This window comes from Amblyomma americanum, chromosome 10, assembly GCF_052857255.1.
Source record: "Amblyomma americanum isolate KBUSLIRL-KWMA chromosome 10, ASM5285725v1, whole genome shotgun sequence".
Taxonomy (NCBI): Eukaryota; Metazoa; Arthropoda; class Arachnida; order Ixodida; family Ixodidae; genus Amblyomma; species Amblyomma americanum.
This window is the reverse complement of record NC_135506.1, coordinates 112,466,947-112,481,454: the sequence shown is the minus strand read 5'-3', so window position 1 is coordinate 112,481,454 and position 14,508 is coordinate 112,466,947. Positions and strand designations below refer to the sequence as shown.

The 14,508-nt window shown below is 43.8% G+C and overlaps 1 pseudogene; it reads right to left on the bottom strand.

Annotated features, from left to right (window-relative positions):
* LOC144108637 (uncharacterized) overlaps positions 1 to 14,508 on the bottom strand; it is a 199,260-nt pseudogene that overhangs the window by 86,800 nt on the left and 97,952 nt on the right.

The window sequence follows — 14,508 nt, the reverse complement described above, 5'->3', positions numbered from 1 at the left end:
GTGCTTTCCGGAACTGTTTCCTCGTTTATCTGTTTTAAAATTCACATTTCATTTTATTCATTTATCTTTTCCTTATGTTGTTACCGCAAGACACACATGGCCTCCTTTTAACCAAGCCTGAGGAACGTTATTCTGTGGTAAAGGGGTAGCGCGCCCTGCTCCCGACCCAAGGGGCAGAGTCCGGGCTCCACTATATTTCTTTTCAGCGCAATTACTTGCTTGGAAAGTCACTAGGGATGCTGGTGGAATGACGTCACCACCCTGTACAGCCCAACATGTGACCTTTAATGTCAGTGCCAAACATGATTCACTACGAGAGTTGCAACGCCACACTCCATTTCGACCAATAGTGAATATCCTCCCACATGCAGGGGGTTCCCCGTAGAACGGGTAGTCTAACGTTTCGCAATCACGCGCACGTCAGCAAGCCCCGGTGAACAGTTTGACCAGGTAATGGAGTGGTCACTTTTTGTTTGAAAGCGCTAGTTAAGACGTACCAACCCCGAGCAAGTTGTGCACTCAGGTCTCGAGGAGATAGCCAAAGCGGTTAACAAGTGCAAATGGAGCTCGTTGCAGGTATTTTTTTCAGCCAAGACTATTAAAGTAGATATACCCTTCAGGATGGTTGTAAGCGAAAAAGGCTCTTTTAAAACCTGGTCAGCTTGTACCTGCAAGAGCATTTACAAATAGCTTCGAATTTAAGATCCGTTTGCTACCAATAATTCGAAGGAGGTCGGAGTTTACCTCCTACTGAAACAAAATATTGGGTACGTGTTTTCTGCCGATGTGCTGGAATTTTTTACTCGCTCCCTCAAGCTGAGCTGCTGGCATCAGTTAAGACATGTATCGAAGAAAATGGAGAAGTGTCCTTTCAGAACTCAGCGGGGATGAGTGCGGAGAATTTTGTCTCTGTGCTTGAATTTTACCTTGAGAAGAACATTTCACGGCAGTTTTTACTTGATTGCGGCGCGGGGTCTGTATTGGTTCCTGTGTGGCGCCAGTTTTATGTAATATTTTTTATCTTTTATTGACCAAACCTTGACGAAGGCCTTAGAAGACATGAAGGTTTTAAAAGTGTTCAGGTATGTAGATGTTCTTTTTTAATTCTATTAAGAATTCAGAGGCGCGTGCAGTTTAATGACTTGACGACTGAGATTTTAGACATTTCAAAACACTTGGTAAGGGCTTGACCTTAGCACTCGAAGTCCCTACTGCGAACACTTTACAGTATTTGGACATGCAGCTGTTCGTCTTCGATATTCACTTGTGTTGGATGTACCACCCCAGGGTAGCGAAGGATTTGCTGCCCTATGATTCGGCACACTAAAAAACTGTCAAGAGAGGTATCGCTGACCCGCCGCGGTGGCTCAGTGGTTAGGGCGCTCGGCTACTGATCCGGAGTTCCCGGGTTCCAACCCGACCGCGGCGGCTGCGTTTTTATGGAGGGAACACGCTAAGGCGCCCGTGTGCTGTGCGATGTCAATGCACGTTAAAGATCCCCAGGTGGTCGAAATTATTCCGGAGCCCTGCACTACGGCACCTCAATCTTCCTTTCTTCTTTCACTCCCTCCTTATCCCTTCCCTTACGGCGCGGTTCAGGTGTCCAACGATATATGAGACTGATACTGCACCATTTCCTTTCCCCCAAAACCATTTATTATTATTATTATTATTATTATTATTATTATTATTATTATTATTATTATTATTATTATTATTATTATTATTATTATTATTATTATTATTATTATTATTATTATTATTATTATTATTATTATTATCGCTGCCCATTGTCGGCAGTCTGCGCTCATGATGTCGTGCGAGCACAAAATGAGTGAAAGCTTTGAAAACCAGATGTCAATATCGGACGCGACGGGCTGCCCTTGTGTGATCCGGATGGCGGTAAGTGAAACCATGCTCCAAATGTTGGAAAGAAAAGCGCGCAAAAAGGCTCAAAAGAATGCCACTAAACCTGCAGTGGTACCTTACATGCAAGACTGCGCACAACCTGAAGAAAGTGGCCAACAGGTACGCAGTACCGATGGTGTTCTTAGCGTCAGAAAGGCTAGGCCAGCTGTGCTCTCGCATAAAAGATAAAAGGAAAAGTGGTTGTGACAAGAAGCATGTGAAGCCCTTTGTAAAATGCGCGAAAGGAGTGGTGTACGCCAAACTACTGACTCCTGGAAAAGCCTACATAGAGCAGACAGGGCGCTGCGTTAATGACCGCGCATGGGAGCATGACGGTTCATTAGGCGGTAAGGGTTGTAGAACAAACTTCTCTGAGCTCTGGAGAAATTGCAACTATCGGCCATGTCCATCAGGATAAAGATTCTTGGCAGGGACAGTAGTGCCATTGCTCGAGAAATTATGGGCGAATTCTTTTTTATAAAGAACGAAAACAACGGTCTCAGTAATGCGTCAATGGGCCTGTACAACAGCGAAGTAGCATTTCTGAAGTCTTCTAGGGTATCATAATTGTGCACGTGTACTTTGGCCTGTCGTGAGTGCACCTTACGCACATGCACCGTCTTTCCGGCTTTGACCTCCCGAGTAGGTTTATTTCAGAAGGCTTTAAAAACGCAGAAAAGCATTGAACAGCAGTCTAGGTCATGACTTCGAGCTTAGCACGTTTTTCGACAGGTCCTAGGCATTAACTCTCAATCATTCGATGAGTAAGACTTTGTAAGCGTTTCTCGGCGCGAAATCGTTATATGATTAAGTTACTGTTTGTTTTTGTCTCTGTGATTTCACTTGAGTAACTAAAAGTTTGGCTTTGTAAATTTTTTAAATATATTTCCTTATCATCTGCATGATCGCCTTCCGCTTCAGCACAGCCGAATCATCACGACTGCAGCAATTTGATCCCCTCTGATTAAAAGGAACGAGCCATCTTATGAACTTACTGTGGGCTTCATGTATTTTTTTTTCTCGTTGACATACAGTGACATTAATTACAATGTGTTCGCTTTTGTTTATTTTTCTACATGGAAGATATATACAGACTTGGCCATTATTTTTTACCAGTACCTGCACAGCCGATTCGTCTGATTTTTTGGAGGCCTTTGCTCGGCATAATTACTGGTTGTGACGTTATTTTGGCGGTTGACAGCCATGTGAGTGGTTCTTGGGCCCAGTCAAGCCGTTAATATCAAAATGTGTTATTTGAACCTTCCCAAAATATTCCTGTTTCAGAAAAATAAACCTAAAAACTGTAAATTTCACTTGGCTGTGGTGACTTAGTACATATTAGCAACCACACTAATATGAGTGTTGTAGTTTTCGTCGTTAAGTTGAGCAAACACATCATTTAGCAAATCGATTAGCAATGCTGGCGCCTCCTACACAGGCCAGCGCCTCCTCCTATAAGGCAGTACCTTGAGAAACAAGTTACAGCCACAACGTTTCCGGAGAGAAAAACATATTAGGATACAAATTTAATCTCAGTGCTGCCGCCCTTCTGCGCTTTTAAGAAGCGATAAGGAATTCGAAACGGAAAAATCAAGAAATTCCGGATTGGCAGAAAATTCCGTGCAGAGCTAAGGCGCTAGGAGTGAGCGGTGCGAGACGTTGTGCTCGCTCTAGTACACCAATGAGGATGAGGCCCAGCTTACCAGGGCGGGTTTCGTCGGGTCCGTGTAGGACATGGGCGACCAAGAGCTGACCGGCAGGGAAGTGCACGATTTGTTGAAGTCCGCCACGTTGTGGGTCACGAGTACGAGCAGGGTTATTCTGGACACAAACGACGCAACAAAGAGCTCGCTGACGCCTCACCGCGGCTAAAGCAGTGCGCACGGATGCCACGCAGATCCGGGCACCTAGAAACTGCTAAAGAAATCACACCCTCTCCCAAAGCACACGCGGGAGTGACGAAGAAGCAGGGATGATTCCAGGAGCGCCAAATGCTTAAAAGCTCCATTGACGTGCAATATTCTTTTTTATTTGTGGAGTGTAATGTGTACCTAACTGTTTGATCTCCTGGCAGTACCAGCAGCCGACCGATGACGCCTGCCGCGCGGCAGTGCAGGGTAGATTTCAGCGCCACGGTATAGTGTGAGCATTGCAGGCCCCAGTCTGGTACACAGGCAAGGGCCCGGAAGTTTTCAGGTCAAAATTAAACCTTCTTTTTACACACTTGTTTGGAACAGGTTTGATCTGGCGACAGTGGGGAAACTGCCCGTCGTCGGTCGCTGCCGACCCATTGCTTAGCCTCACAAAGTCCAGGATTCATGGACGCCGATTTTAATTAGGAGGCAGCAGGGCATTATTCCAGGCTACTGTTATGTAAATATTGGAGTTTTTTATTTTTACTCAAGTTCCTCACAGGCCATTTTACATAAGAGCATTATGTGAGTGGCGCGGTATACACATGAATTCAGAAAGCATTACAGCAAAACAACGACTGAAGAGAAACGTTATATAATAGTTAGCGAGAGAGATTCAGCAGAATACAAGTAAATTTTAAAAAGCGTTATACAAGTTTGAAGAATGCGGCATGATGGAAATGGAAAATGATTTTTCACTTAACTTAGCAAAGGCACTCTTTCATTCATATTATACAGCAGTAAAAATCTTTTCTGCTAAAACCACATACAACCAAGATATTAGGCGATTATAGTGCTTATCATATCTAGAAATGTGGCAGGATTTCTGGTGTCTGTAACTTCGTCAAGAAAGCTATTCCAAAGGCTTATGGCACGTGGTAAGGAAGACAAGTTAAACGCTTTAGTACGACCAGAAATGCGCGTAAAGCTGTTTTGATTGTGGAGGCGATGTGATATACGACATGGCCGTGACAAAGGCAGAGTGTGACTGTGAACACTGAAAACCATTTTATGAAATAAGCAAAGGAGTGCAACTGTACGACGTGGTTCTATAGACTCAAGTGATAGAGATAACTTGATGTTAGTGACGCTGGAATGACGGTTATAATCGCGAGCGATGAAGCGTGCGGCACGGTTCTGTGTGGATTCGAGGCTACCTGTTGGATATACTTTGTGAGGTGACGAGATGGGCGATGCAAATTCAAGTTGCGGACGAACAAATGTCTGGTAAGCCAGGTTTCGAGTGTCAGATGGTGCACCATGAAGATTACGTTTGAGTATCTGAGAGTGCGTGAAGCCTTAGCTGTGGTTTTATTTATGTGTTTCGATCAGGAAAGGTTTGCAGTAAGATGAATGCCGAGATATTTGTATGAAGACATTGTTGTGACTTGGTGTCTGTTGAGCGAGTAGGTAAAGGAGGAATTTGATAGTTTACGGCTGAAAGTGATTAATTTACATTTATCAGTGTTAACCGTCATTAGCCACTTACAGCACCAGTTTGTTACATGGTCTAGATCTTTCTGTAGAGCAAGATGATCGGCTGGATTAGAAATTTTACGGTAAATAATACAGTCATCGGCAAAAAGACGGATTTTAGACGTAATGTTGGTTGGCAGATCTTTAATATATATTAGAAATAGTAATGTACCGAGAACACTGCCCAGGGGAACACCGGACGATACTTCAGAGAGGGAGGATGAGCAATTATTTATACAGGTGTATTGTTTGCGAAATGAGAGAAAATTCCTAATCCACGATAGTGTTAATGAGTCAATCTTTAACGAGGAGAGTTTGGCAATTAAACGACAATTTGCTACCCGATCGAACGCCTTAGAAAAGTCAATGAATATACAATCAGTCTGCTGGTTCTCGTTCATGTTAGACAGAACATCGTGAGTAAATTTTATGAGTTGTGTATAGCACAATAGTTCTTTTCTGAAACCATGTTGATGAGGGTAAAAAAAGCTGTTTTGTTCGAGATAGTGCGCAAGGTTTGAAGCAATGATATCTTCAAATAGCTTACATGCAATACTTGTTAAACATATGGGTCGGTAGTTACTTATATTACGTTTGTCCCCAGATTTGAGCACAGGGATGACTTTGCCAATTTTCCAACCAAACGGAAGTTCGCCTGTACCTAGAGACTGCTGAAAAATGTGACACACGATTAACCTACTTGAGTTTAAAGTTAGTTTAAGGATCTTGGCGTTAATTCCATCTGCACGAGAGCTAGTGGACATTTTAAGGTTTTTTTTTATTAAAGAGTTGACACCTTCAACGATCAATCCAATCGGGGTTATATATCTGTATTGGACTTCGATGGTGGCGGGAATGTTATAATGGTCTTCTTGGGTGAACAGTGATGTGAAATAATTGTTGAAGATGGTCGCACTTCTTTCGTCAGAAATGAGATTTCCGGCATCATCCTGAAAAACGATGTGGGCCTGCGTGTTAGCTGGGAAGATAATACGCCAGAATTTTTTCTGGTTGCGGTGCATAATAGCTTGAAGGTCATGCGAATAAAATTTATGCTTCGCTTTACGGATGGCACGGCAGTATTGTTTTTCACAGTGTTTCTGTTGCAGTTGCAGGTAGGGGGATCTAGATTTTTTCATTGCTTTGAATAAGCGCTTCTTTTTATTCCTAAGTGAGAGGAGTGGCCTGTGATACAATGGCTTAGAAATGTTGACCCGAAAAGAAATTTGGAGTATATGAGCAAGCATTAATTCAAACAACTTTCGTTCAAACATGGTCCAGTTTTCATTAACAGTACGGGAAGAAAAAGTAGAAAAGTATGAGCAAGAAAATTCCTGCGGACCAGTGTTAATGACACTGCAATCCGCTTTTTTATAGTTGAAGATGAGCTTAGACGTGAACAGCCGTGTATGGGATGGGATGTTAACTGTAAAAGTGAGAATTTGATGGTCACTGAACCTCTCATTAATAGAAGTGGTGCTTGACTCCTCGGGGCATGACGTTAAAACGAGGTCAAGAATATTAGTTCCACGTGGAGGTCGGTTTACTAACTGTGCAAGCGAAAAGTCCAATGTTAAGTCGATGAATTCTTTCGAGCAGCGAGAGCTAGAGGTGAGGTTATACCAGTCAATGTCTAGATAATTAAAGTCGCCCATCAGAAATATAAAAGCTTTGGGAAATTTGGCTCTAATGGTAGTGAGGCTATCGCGCAAATGAGATATGAAGACATCAGAGCTTTCTGGCGGTCTGTAACATGCGCCTATTATTGAGTTAAAGAATGATGACTTAACGCAGATCCAGATAATCTCAAGAGGACTGGGTAGGTTAACGAGATGGAATGCAATGCGTTTCCTGATGGCTATTAAAACACCTCCTCCCCTTTGAGCTGCTGCGATGACTGAGTGGCTGAGGCACTCGGCAGCCGGCCCGAAAGACGCGGGTTCAATCCCGGCCGCGGCGGTCGAATTTGGATGGAGGCGAAATTCTAGAAGCCCGTGTACTGTGCGATGTCAGTGCATGTTAAAGAACACCAGGTGGTCGAAATTTCCGGAGCCCTTCACTACAGCGTCTCCCATAGCCTGAGTCGCTTTGGGACGTTAAACTCCCATAAACCAAACCTCCTCCCCTTTTCTTTACTCCATCTTTGCGGTAGGCCTCGTAGCCGTTAATATCGGGCAGTACTTCAGTGTCAGAAATATCAGGGTTCAGCCAAGTTTCAGTGAATGCTAAAATATCACGCTCACTATTTTCTAGGTACGAACTTAGTTCAACACGTTTAGATACCAAACTACGCATGTTGGTGTACGATAACTGTAATAGTGATGGCGTGTGCGCACGACGTGAAGAGTTAAAATGATTTATTGTACCAGCCGTCATTTCCCGTGCGAGCTATCTTGTCAATGAAACTAAATTCCCAGATACAGCGTCAAACACGTAGGTGGTGTCACCCATGCGCAGTTTGTCTACATTAAGTTTATGCGATGCATTCTGTGACTTCGCAAACTCAAGTAGGCGTTTTTTTTTTGCTATCCGTGTTTTCAAAGAAAAACCTTCTCGTACAGCATAACCTGTATCATTGAATTTGGGCCCCTTTTCCAGAATGTGCTGTTAGTCTTTGAAGCGTGAAAATTTCACAATAATTGGTCTGCATTTTTCTTCTTGGTACTTTCCAAGACAATGTGCACGCTCTATTTGATGCCGGCTCGACTGCTACCCCGAGGGCTTCCGAGCGTAGGTTTATTACTTTAGTCTCAGCGGATGACCAGGTTTCGTCTGAGGTGTCAGGCAGGCCGAAGAAAAGTAGAATGGAACGGCGCAGACGGTTTTCGGCGTCATTGCAGCGCGATTCAATTGATTTTAACTTGTCAGAAATTCCAAGTACAGCATCCGGTGTCTCAAATGGCGAGGCACTGCTGCTCTTTAGAGCACCTGTGTCAACCTCTAGCGTACGAGTTCGAGCTGACAGCTGCCTTAATTCGACGTCAACAGACGCCTGCCAATTCTTTAACGCTCGGAGATCATTGCCAATTTCATCTTGGTCTGATTCTATTCTTTGGACGGTTTCCAAGACAGTTGCAAGGAATTCTTCAGTGCTAGGTCCAGGATTCGACTCAACATCCCCTGACAGAAGCAACAAGATCCTACAAAACAGGTCTCTTACAATCCTCTCAGAGCTCATAAAGTCAATAGACCACTCACTGGGGCACAACATCACTATAAGGAAACGATTGTCCCTTTTTACGTGGCAGTAGGAGCAGTGAATGTAACTGACTTGAAAGAGCAACATCGGTGAGCTCTCCATTGCACACGTGGTGCTGTGCCCCCTTTAATGGTCCATTCTTCCACTGCGTACTAAAATCATTCTTTTAATGCTTGTACATCGTTCGCATCCGGTAGTTACGACCGCCATAGAAAATAGTTGGAGAAGATTTCTCAAGATAGCGAAAATGTTAATAGCCAAGTTATGGAAGGCTGCCGAAAGGAGATCTGCAGACATATTTATTGTTGTGGTGGAATCTTAACATGCATGAAAAAATTGCATTCATAAACAATTTCCGTTTGCAAAATGCGCTTGTCCACAGTTCCTAGGTATATGGTGCGTGCATGCGCATGAACAGGAGTAGCAGGTGCTCAAGCATCTCTAAAGCGGTTGCCTGCCTAAACCACTACATCCACTCCTGTTCCGACTTGGCTTCCTTCCAATTCGAACTTCTTGCTATTAAAACGAATTGTGTAGATCTCCAACGAGTTCGAATTACTGATATTTTGCCTACATTATAGCTTACCAGGACAGCGATAGAGGGCATCACTTAAAGGGGTATCGTCTTTGCTTAATGTAACTAGGCTGTGAGGTCTTCTTCTTACTCGTGTAAAGTAGCTCTTATTGCATCCCGAATGATGAAAATGTATAGAACGAATAAGGAACAATGTTCTGCTTACCTCGCATAAAATTAGAACTTCTGGGTTGCCATATGTGTTTCGCGTCATGATTGAGAAGAAAACATGTTGCCTGGTTAACTTCGTCAAAGGCGGCACAAAATATAACAGCGCGGTTAGAACATGAAAAAACACAGAGCGCACAAAACGAGCGGTGTTTTGTGTGCTTCTTGTGGTTTTGCGTGCTGTTAAATCTTGAACACGTCCTACAACCAATTGGCAACATAGTAAAAATGTAAGTTTAATTGTTGCATAAAATGTGAATTTCGAAGGTCTGGTTTGGTTTGGTTTATGGGGTTTAACGTCCCAAAGCGACTCAGGCTATGAGAGACGCCGTAGTGAAGGGCCCCGGAAATTTCGACCACCTGGGGTTCTTTAACGGGCACTGACATCGCACAGCACACGGGCCTCTAGAATTTCGCCTCCATCGAAATTCGACCGCCGCGGTCGGGATGGAACCCGCGTCTTTCGGGCCAGCAGCCGAGCTCCGCAACCACTCAGCCACCACGGCGGCTTAATTTCGAAGGTCTGTTTTGAAAACCGGACATACGCACTCTAAATAAAACTGAAACTAACGATTCGTCGTGACATCTATAGCAGAAAATCAAGAGTCTACAGGAAACCAAGCCCATTTGGCTCATCCAAACGCAAGGGCCGACGATGTCCCAAGAGTGTACGCAGCCGGGATCGAGTTGGAACGTCTGTCACGCTCACTGCTTGCAGTCATTTGTCAGAGCCACAACGCTGCACCTGAGGATACTCCAGCAGAATACCCTCAACCAGCTGTTCGATGGTGGGTCCCTTTCCATCATCCTCCGGTCTCACCACGGTAACCAAACGCACTCAGAGTAGATGTAAATCTCAACATGCAATCTGACCTAACCAGAGTAAATCTCAGGAGATGCTAAAGTAAGTGACTAACTTCTAAAAACTGCATATTCAGGGTAGAGTCATGCTCGTGAAGCTAGCTAAGGCGCGTGATTTAGGTAATGATTATACGCATGTGAGTTATACGCATGTGAGTATGGCGCGTTTTGTGGTGTCTATTACATGATTGGACGAACTCCCTCCTCCATCTTTGCGCGCTATTATCGATGAAGTATGTGAGGCCGCAAGCCTGCCCCTATCGAATGAAAATAGCAGAACAGTGATGTTAAGCACGACATGAACACGGGGATAAACGAAGGTGCGCGCACCGAAGCTGCACTGTTAAGGACAATCAACTGATTTATACTTTGATACCCTCCCCCCCCCCCCCACCGCCGGAAGCGCCCTTCACAAATAAACAAATATGAATTCACATGTTCCTGAAGCGCAGCATTTGCGGCAAAAATATTTTTTTGTCATCGTTCCTTTGAACCCTGAATAAATATGTGCAATCTTATTCTGACCGTAATTGCACACTGTAGAATTAAATTCGAAGCGATGCTACCTGGAATCAAGAGAAAAATTTGCTTCTTCAGTGTGGCTCTCCATAAACTTACCAGTTTCGGCTGCAGCCAACTAGCCAGCGTTTACAGCAGCTTACAATCTGCCGCTACTGAAGGCATGAGGCATGGCACTGAGTTTAAGGTTTCACCTGTACCTAAAGCGTATCGGGATCATTCCCGTTGAAAGGGTCACGAGACACGGGGGAAATTCGGCACGAAGATAAAAGTATGGCTAGATTGACGTTCCCTTGGGACTTGCCGGGATGCAAAGACATGCTTGAAGCAATCATGTCTAGAACTCCTGTGCAAAAACTGAACCATTGAATATTTTAAGCTACCGTTATGAAAATATTAAGTGCAATGTTATATTCTTCGAATACGTCGCAAAATCTTTAAAAGTTTTTCTATCTAGCACAGAAAAATTAAGGACGTCTTCGTCACTAGAAAGAACGTTATTAGCAAAGTATTGCATGACTTCCGAAGGCAGATCTACAGATTTATTGATTGCTGTCACCGCCACCAACAGGTTTTCTATGGCAGCCCTAACTACTATTGCAATATATGAAAAAATTTCGTTCATAAATTATTTCGCATTGTGAAATTATTTTGCCTAGTTTTGCTGGGTATGTAATGGAGAGAAGAGTGCGCAGATATTTGCTTCTTAATTGAACGAAATATTGGCTGAGGCTAAGCTTGGTAGCGTAGGTGCTATGAAAGTTTGACGAAAGTAAGCCAAACAGAGACAAATGTAGAGAAAGGGTCAAAGAACAGCGGAGTAGAGGTAAGCAACAAAAGTATAATGTCTACGCTGGCGAACAATCAGCGTAAATGTCTGGGGCAGTTGATCAGACATTCACCATCGACAACCGCTGCAGCAGAAGACGACATACACGGACCAACCTTCAACTTTACTAAATACCGAGAAATCCTAGACATGCGCATTTTTGCATCTGAAAACTGTTCATGAACGCAATATTCTCCTTATCGTCAGATAGCATCATTACTACTATGATATGCAGGGATCCCCTTGGATATCATTTTCAAAGCCGCCACCAACTGGTTTTCTATGGCAGCCCTAACTACTCTTACAGCGCAGGAAAACTTTAAAAAGCATATTTTTCCAATGCGTCGAAAGGTTAGACCGTTCCTATCAAAATCATAACAGTGTCTTAAGATATTCGACATTTGCCTCACAATTTGATTCGATGTCTAAGAAAGCTGTACTTACCCGAACCCGAGCCCAAGCCCGAACCCAAGCCCAAGCCCGAGCCCGAGCCCAAGCCGAACCCGTTACGCAAGAACAACCTTAGAATAAACATGTCGGATGTTTACCATTGCGGGAACGGAACTTCAGCGATAGCTGAGGCTGTGCGAAGTGCTGTTGCCACCAGGAATCTTTAACAACTCTGGTAGGGGTGTAGTGCAGGGTTCTTTGTTTGATTCTTTTTTTTTTGGGGGGGGGGGGGGGACTCCTCGTTTAGATACATGCTTGTCGCAAAAACGTGGGCACACTAGCAATAAACAGATAAGGTACATTGAGGACGCACCACGATGGCTCATGTGCAGCCATGCCGGCGTGAGGGTTTAGTAGTGCGTGGCCGATACATGAGAATGGCTTTTTCTCGTTCTAGACTACTTGCAGAGCAAAGGATGGGCAGAGGCAGCCGAACGGTTGTGCAATAAAATATTTTGCAGAATTCCTTTTGCTCTTCTTATTTGTGGTAGGCATGGCCAAGTTTCTTGCTCTGTTGTCAGCGACTCCGATCATATAGAAGGGATGCATTGGAAAACTACTGTTAACATTTATGCTGCAGTCTCTTTTCATTTCATTTTATTACCTTAAAGACCCCTCGCGGGGTATTACATAAGGAGTGGGATTAGCAGAAAAGGCACACAACAATGCCACTAGTGATCATGAACAAAAAATGTTGTTTAGATTGCTTGCAAATGATGAAGGACAGGTGATGTCGACGATATGCTGGGGAAGGCCGTTCCAATCTTTAGCTGCGCGTGGGAAGAAGGAGGCTGAAAAAGTAACAGTTCGGGCACGTGGGCGAAAAACTTGAAGCGTGTGGCTAGTGCGATGAGAAATGTATGATGCTGGCGTGATGTAAGGGGCACGGTTAAGTGATGAGTAAAAGAACTTGTGGTACAGTGATAGCGTGGCTATGCGACGACGAACGGAAAGAGGCGATAGTGCTGATTTGGTTTTTAAGGCTGAAACACTGACGTCGTAGGAGTAAGAAGAATGAATGAACCTTGTAGCGCGGTTTTGAACGGCTTCTAGATCGTTTACGAGGTTAATATGATGCGGGTCCCATATGGCGGATGCATATTCAAGTTTAGGCCTAATGAGTGACTTGTAGGCGAGCAATTTCACGTGATGTGAGGTGAGGCGAAGGTGACGTTTAAGAAATCCCAGAGTTTTGTTAGCCGATGATATCACGTTAGTAACATGTGCATTCCATGTTAGGTCATTAGATAATGTGACGCCTAAGTATTTGAAAGATGATACAGATTCTACGGACTCGTTAGCGATTTTGTATTGGAAGGCATGAGTCTTTTTGCGACGGGTGATGGAAAGAAGCTTGCATTTGCTAGGGTTGAGGGTCATAAGCCAATCTGCGCACCACTGTTCAATTTGGTTAAGGTCCTGCTGGAGGGCTTCACGATCAGTTATGTTTGTTACTTGGCGGTAAATTACGCAGTCGTCAGCGAACATTCGAATTTGGCAGGATACGTATTGAGGGAGATCATTAATATATATTAAAAACAATAGGGGTGCAAGAACAGAGCCTTGTGGGACGCCGGATGTTACAGGGAGAGGGTTGGAAGACTGGTTATTTACAATGACTGACTGAAAGCGATTTCTTAAGAAGGCCTTGATCCAGTTTAGCACGTTAGGTTGAATGTTTAGAATAGAAAGTTTTTGTATTAAACGTTGATGTGGAACTTTATCAAATGCTTTAGCGTAATCCAGAAAGATGGCGTCAGCTTGAAGGTTAGCGTCCAGGTTATATGTAAGTCGTTGAGGAACATGGCTAGTTGTGTTTCGCATGAATACCCCTTGCGGAAACCGTGCTGGGATGGATGGAAGAAATTGTTAGCGTCTAAGAAGTCCATTACCTGAGAGTATATGACATGTTCCATGATCTTGCAGGGGCCGCTAGTTAAAGAAATAGGACGGTAGTTCAGAGGGGAATTTTTGTCACCTGATTTGTAGAGTGGAACGACCTTCCCAACTTTCCAGTTTTCCGGAATGAGACCTGTAGAGAGTGATTGCGAAAACAATAATTCAAGATACACTGCACTGATACATTTTGTGTTTTTTAGTAGTTTAGTGTTTATCTCGTCGATGCCGGCTGACGAGGAAAGTTTCATTTTCTCGATTAAAGACGAGATGCCAGTTGAAGAAAAAGTTATTGCGTCCATCGGTGAGGTGGCATTAGTAGGAGGTATTCTTGGAGGCGGGTTGCGCTCCTGGGTGAAAATTGACGAGAACGCCGTATTGAAGATGTTAGCGCATTCTGTGTCAGAGACTTGAATACCGGATGCATGAGTGAGAGTGACTGAGTGTGATGGTGCGGGATTGATAACGCGCCAAAATTTTTTGGGGTTATCACATAGCATGCGCGGTAGGTCGCTGTTAAAAAATGAGTGTTTAGCGTTGGTGACGCAAGTCAATATTCTTTTTCAGCTGAAAAGTATTTCTCCCACGCTTCGGAATTGCTTTTAAATTTGGCAGCGCGAAAAAGCCGCTTCTTTTTATTCTCCAGTCTTTTTAGTGTCTTAGAAAACCAGGGTTTAGAGCGATTTTCACGAAAAGTTATTCTAGGGATAAATTT